Here is a 6,000-nt window from a genome sequence, read left to right on the forward strand (position 1 = left end):
ATATCCATTTTAAAAATGACTGACAATTTTGAAGGCTGTGCATCATTTTGACTGACTGAAATAGTGAGGATGAGTCTGCATTTCAGCACACTCACACAGACAGATGCATAGACCTTTTCTATTTTGCGTACATGGACTATGAAGGAGGTCTCGTAGTCTGTTGGCTCTCTCAGTGACTTTGACACCACAGATTAGTGAAAGTGCATCGGTCTCTGTGCTGATAGCGCTCTGTGAGGCTGCTGGAGGAATCTGAGTGCATCACAGAGGGATCCAGGATGCATTGCCTCAAACTTTGTGCAAGTTGCACAGGTGCTGCCGTTGCATAAGCATACACTAATGATCAGAAGTCTTGTAGAGCAGACTAAAACTTGCTGGGCTTCATAGTGTAGCCTTTTAACAACTTGTTATTGGCTATGGTCTTTAAACTACTGCATCTTGATTAGGGCTGCAGCAATAGATTCTTTTTGTAGTCGAGTACTCTATCGATTCTTCTGGTGATTAATCGAGTACTCTAATAAGAAATGTTGCATTTTTTTTAATCAATCACTTTTGCTTTTTCAAGAGAAGTAGTACTAGACAAATGAGAAAAGAAGCTGGGTCCCTTAAATGAACTATTTCTCTATTAAAAATTGGTATTAACAGGTTCTCTAAAGAAAATATATTTTACAAAGTGCAATGAAGTTCTGATGACAGTTTACATTTCTTAAAGTTACAAGGAAAGGAAGTTAAATAATGACATTAGATTATGCCATATTTACAGTTTTAGGGATCCTTCACCAGGAATTGTTTGTTGCCAACACTTTATTTCTTTCATTATAGTTTATTTCTATTCTCCAAGTTGTCATTAAAGTAAAGGGGCACTTAATCATTTAAAAATCCTCTATTTTATGCATGAATGTAATATTTCACACTATAGCAAAAATATAGTTTCATCATTCACACAGGGGTCTGATGTCTGAAACGTAAACCTTTAGATTACAGGAATACGGTCTATTTTTCAAAAGGGTGTTTACTTTCAATTTTTGCACATTTTTTGTGAGTTCATCCACCATAAGATAAAAATATGACCTTTTAAGACCATCCACTGACATGGAAAAAGCTGCTTCTGTGACCTGTTGAAACCTGACTCTATGATGATGAACTTTAACCTACTTCGTCTCTGTCACTGTCTGTGGCAATAAGGTGTTTCTATTTAATTGGTGTCAATTCATTATCAATACAAGTCTTATCAAATCATTCAGGATGCTAAACATTTTAAAAAATACGCTGCAATCAAGACGTCAGTGTGCTGAATGTTAGATAATTTATAATTCCATGTATAACGCGTGCACATGGAAAAAAGAGAGAGAGAGAGAGAGAGAGAGAGGGGGGGGGAAGCACCAAAGCAGGACTTGAATCGTGAGGCCTGACGGTGTTCTGTAAAACTGTCGGGTCAATCAGAGAAGTTTATGAAATTCCCTGAAGTCTACAGATACAAAATGAGCGCTGCGAGTCATGCAGGCAGCGTGTAAACCCAGAGATCTGCGTAGGTTTACGGGTGCAGGCGTAGTGCTGTATCTGCAATGAAACGCAGGGCGAGTGCCTGTACACATCACTGCATCTCTTTCTCTTCCATTGTAATTTTTACGCCTCGTATCATGCATGTTGCGTTGTAGTAACAGCGAAAACAAGGGCATTGTGCCACACAAATAGCCGTCCGTATGAAACTCAGCACGCCGCATAACACACAGCGCGATGTCCAGGCTACAGCATGGCCGTATATGGATACGTGACTGATTTAAGCGAAGCCTCGAGGCAGATAATTTGCCTCGAGGAATTTTTGAATCGAATTATAATTCGAGGAATCGTTTCAGCCCTAATCTTGATATTCAATTGTTCTGAAAGTTGTAGTAAGCGCTTTATTTTTAGTGTTGTATGCCCACAAAAACAACACAACCCGTCAGGTTCTTGTTATTGAAACCATCTAACAGAATAACACACTTCTGCAATGCCTCCTTGCGCTGCACTCTCACTTGAGGAAAACCAGCAAGGAACGATGCTCCAGCCAATGAGGAGGCTAGTAATCGCAGCTAATCACAGCGCAGGACGGAGGGAGTGTTTCTATTGGCTGCTGTAGTAGGTGCGCTTCTGCCTCTCAGCTCAGTGAGAAGTTGATACAATGGCGGAGTTACGGCGGTGTTCGGCCCTGTGTAGAATTTGTTCATGCTGAGATGAAGTGTTTTCTAACCTGTAATTGGGCCATGGATTTCAGTGGAAAAGCAGAGCAGAATCCCTCCAGCTTTGCCACCGTCAGTACTCGATTCAGTGGGCGTGCACATTCGCGAGGAGGTATGTGAGAAGAGGGGCGGAGCTACGGAGACCAAACACAGAGAAGAACAGGAAGGGATGGGTAGTAGAGCTGATCCTATACAGTTCTCATTGAATGTTACATTCTCGAGCTTTAAGTGACAGTAAGTGATATCTTAAATGGCACAATTCATATTTGCTTGCTTCAACATGAGGATTGTGCTCCACTGTCCCTGTGTAAAAAAATGATGTGAGGAGGAAACACTGTGCTGCTGAGTCATCTTTTTCTCAATGCCATTAAAAATGCATAACCTCAAAAATGGTTCTTTTATACAATATTAGAAAGGAAAAGGTGCTTTATAAACTGAATGCTACTTATAAAATCATATTGTAATATTTTATATTACAAACGTTACAGAGAAAAGTAAAATGACGAATTGTAAAAATGGTATGACAGAATTTTTATGACCTTGTCCGTCAAAATGAGGGACAACAAAACAGTCTAGCACACCTCTGATCTCAACAATAAGCCATAAATCTGGCGTAGGTCTAAATTACAGCCAAACATAATATATGTGAGATTTCTCTACAGAAAGATTATCCATATGTAATAGTCTTGTGTATCATGAACCCTCTCCATAGAGACTTTGTCTCCTGCATACTCATAAGGCTGATCACACACACTTTGAAGATATTTAGACTAAACATCCCCAAAAGTTAACTTTTCCTCATTAATGGCACCATTGTAGCTCTGTGACCCACTGACCTCTTGGTGACCCTTTGCTCTCGCTGCAGGACGAGACGTAACGTTGATGTAGTGATGATTTGTGACAGTGAGTCCTTGCTTTGTCTTGTATGCAAGAGCTGGATATTCTAGCTTGTGACTTCCTGTTTGGAGCTTTCTGATCAACGGGTATTGACGCTGTTTGGCAGCGGCTGGCGCTGAAAATAGACCTGCAGCATATCTCGAACTAAGCGGAGCGAATTGTCGTTCCAGGCACGCACCGCTGACAGTCTGGAGCACCGGCCACGGAAATGCTCTGATGGACTAGAGAGGGAGCGTTGTGCTCCGCAGTACGATTCGCCAGTGGTTCGCGGCGCATTTGCTGTATGTGGAAATTGGAGGTTACAGTACTTTTTAGGGCTACTATCAGTTTTGTCCAGGCCAGTTTCATTAGTTTGTTTTTTAAAATGACTCTGTTTAACCACAAATCAAAAGCAGATAAAGTTATTTTAATGACCTTTGTGGGTTTTTCTCTCTTTGGCTGAAGGGTACAAACAGTTTTGTCCACATGTGAAAGGGGTCTTTTTGTTTAACCAATCCTCAGTGTTACTGTGCAGCATACATTTTTTAATCAAAATATAATTTCAACACACAGACACCTTTCTTTGACTTACTCCTCAGATCAGATATTAGGGGTCGTCAGGAATGGTGTTTGAGTTTTTGGCTTTCAGTCTGAAGCTTCAGTTCAGTAACCGGATGAGGAAGCACCTGCTGTGGGGGAGCTTTCCTGTGTGTTACACTGGTATTATCTAAGACCCCTGTCCTCACTTACCATCATTGTTTGATTGTATGTCCTGTTTTTGTATTTATGTTGACTATAAAGTGCATTTAAAATCTTTTATATCATTTAGTATTTTATATGATTTAACAGTTTTTGTATCCACAATTTTGGACAACTTTGTTCAAATTAGAAACAAACTTTGAATATGTAAGTAGTGTAATGGGACAAAGTCTGCAGGACAGCTCTTTAAGTGTTCAGTTTTTAAAACATTTATGTTGATAATACAAAGTCTGAGAAAAATGTCCTTCGTCTAACCCTATCGCTATGCCATATAACCCCAACACAGCATGAGCTGATGGCTGTGAAACATGAATCTGGCTCTGCCCAAGGTTTCTGCCGTTACGGTTTTCCCTGCCATTGAAACTATGCTAAATGTTGCTATATGTTGAGGTCATGGTGGATTATTGTTGGTCTTTATAACTAATACAACTAAAATAACAGGATAGACATGCTCTATTGGTTACGTGGCCAGATAATTTCAGTTATGAATTGAAACTAAAAATAATATTGATTAATAGAAGTTAGAAAAACAACAATTTTATAACTGGAATTAATGTAACTGGTCTGTGGTATATCTTTGTTCTTCAGGATTTAAAAAATACAGGTCCATGAGCATCTTATCTTTGTGCTGAGTAAGCCTTAAGTGTTGACAGGTTTTTGTATTACCATTTATCACTGTGCCCCCCAGTCACACAGTGTTACACAGCTGTACAAAAACCTGTACTCAGTGTGGTGTGTGGCAGCTGATGGTTTTAATTCTGTCCCACCTCCTTCATTAAAATCTTAATTTATTGAAAAAACACTTCAGCTCCTATATTCTAATACTAGCCATTAACACCTTGTTATATCAGCTTTCTTTCTAAAACATTTTTACTGTTTATTTTGATAATCATGTTGCACATTTGCCTTTCTGCTAATAACCAGGAAGGTAAAATATTTGGCATTTATGGAATTCATACTGATTCTCCTGAATATTCATCCAGATACTGAGAATGCCAGGAGGACAAATGTTTTGATGTTTGTAATTGAAGGGATAATGCCTAAATTATTTAGATATTTTATGACTCATTGGCTGGAAAAATACTGATATCCTCTTATGCATTACCTTCATTTGTGTCATGCATTAAATAGGTAGTATTCATATGCTGTCATTATTAATATAGCTTTAAATTATACGTTAGCTGAAATTAATATTTAAAAGCTATGCTAGCCTCTTCAACATTTAGTCTAGTTTTGTGAATTCAAAAATAACAATTTTAAATCGGGTCCATGCATTAACTTGATATAACTAAAACCTGTATTTTTTAATATTTCATGAGTTGCAGAAATCTAAAAACTACTGAATAGAAATGAGTGCAATGTGAACTTTTCATACGAATTTTAATTGTTTGAATGGGGACTGGATAGTTTGACTCTTAGAAGAGGAGATATTTTGTCACTTGTTAGGAGAAATAATGTAATTCATCCATCCATCCATTGTTAAACTTAAATTTAGAACTCATCCTCATATCTATCTATCTATCTATCTATCTATCTATCTATCTATCTATCTATCTATCTATCTATCTATCTATCTATCTATCTATCTATCTATCTATCTATCATCTATCATCTATCTATCATCTATCTATCTATCTATCTATCATCTATCTATCATCTATCTATCTATCTATCTATCTATCTATCATCTATCTATCTATCTATCTATCATCTATCTATCTATCTATCTATCTATCTATCTATCTATCTATCTATCTATCTATCTATCTATCATCTATCTATCTATCTATCTATCATCTATCTATCTATCTATCATCTATCTATCTATCTATCTATCTATCTATCATCTATCTATCATCTATCTATCATCTATCTATCATCTATCTATCATCTATCTATCTATCTATCTATCTATCTATCCATCTATCTATCTATCTATCATCTATCCATCTATCTATCATCTATCTATCATCTATCTATCATCTATCTATCATCTATCTATCATCTATCTATCATCTATCTATCATCTATCTATCATCTATCTATCATCTATCTATCTATCTATCTATCTATCTATCTATCTATCTATCTATCTATCTATCTATCTATCTATCTATCTATCTATCTATCTATCTATCTATCTATCTAT

General features: G+C 37.1%; 1 protein-coding gene and 1 gene segment (V, D, J or C); both read right to left on the reverse strand.

Moving 5' to 3' along the window:
* The window catches only part of LOC121529334, a 34,330-nt gene that overhangs the window by 20,585 nt on the left and 7,745 nt on the right, over positions 1–6,000 (reverse strand).
* The window catches only part of LOC121529358, a 69,955-nt gene that overhangs the window by 19,687 nt on the left and 44,268 nt on the right, over positions 1–6,000 (reverse strand). The window lies entirely within an intron of this gene.

Source organism: Cheilinus undulatus, linkage group 21 (genome assembly GCF_018320785.1).
Source record: "Cheilinus undulatus linkage group 21, ASM1832078v1, whole genome shotgun sequence".
Lineage (NCBI taxonomy): Eukaryota > Metazoa > Chordata > Actinopteri > Labriformes > Labridae > Cheilinus > Cheilinus undulatus.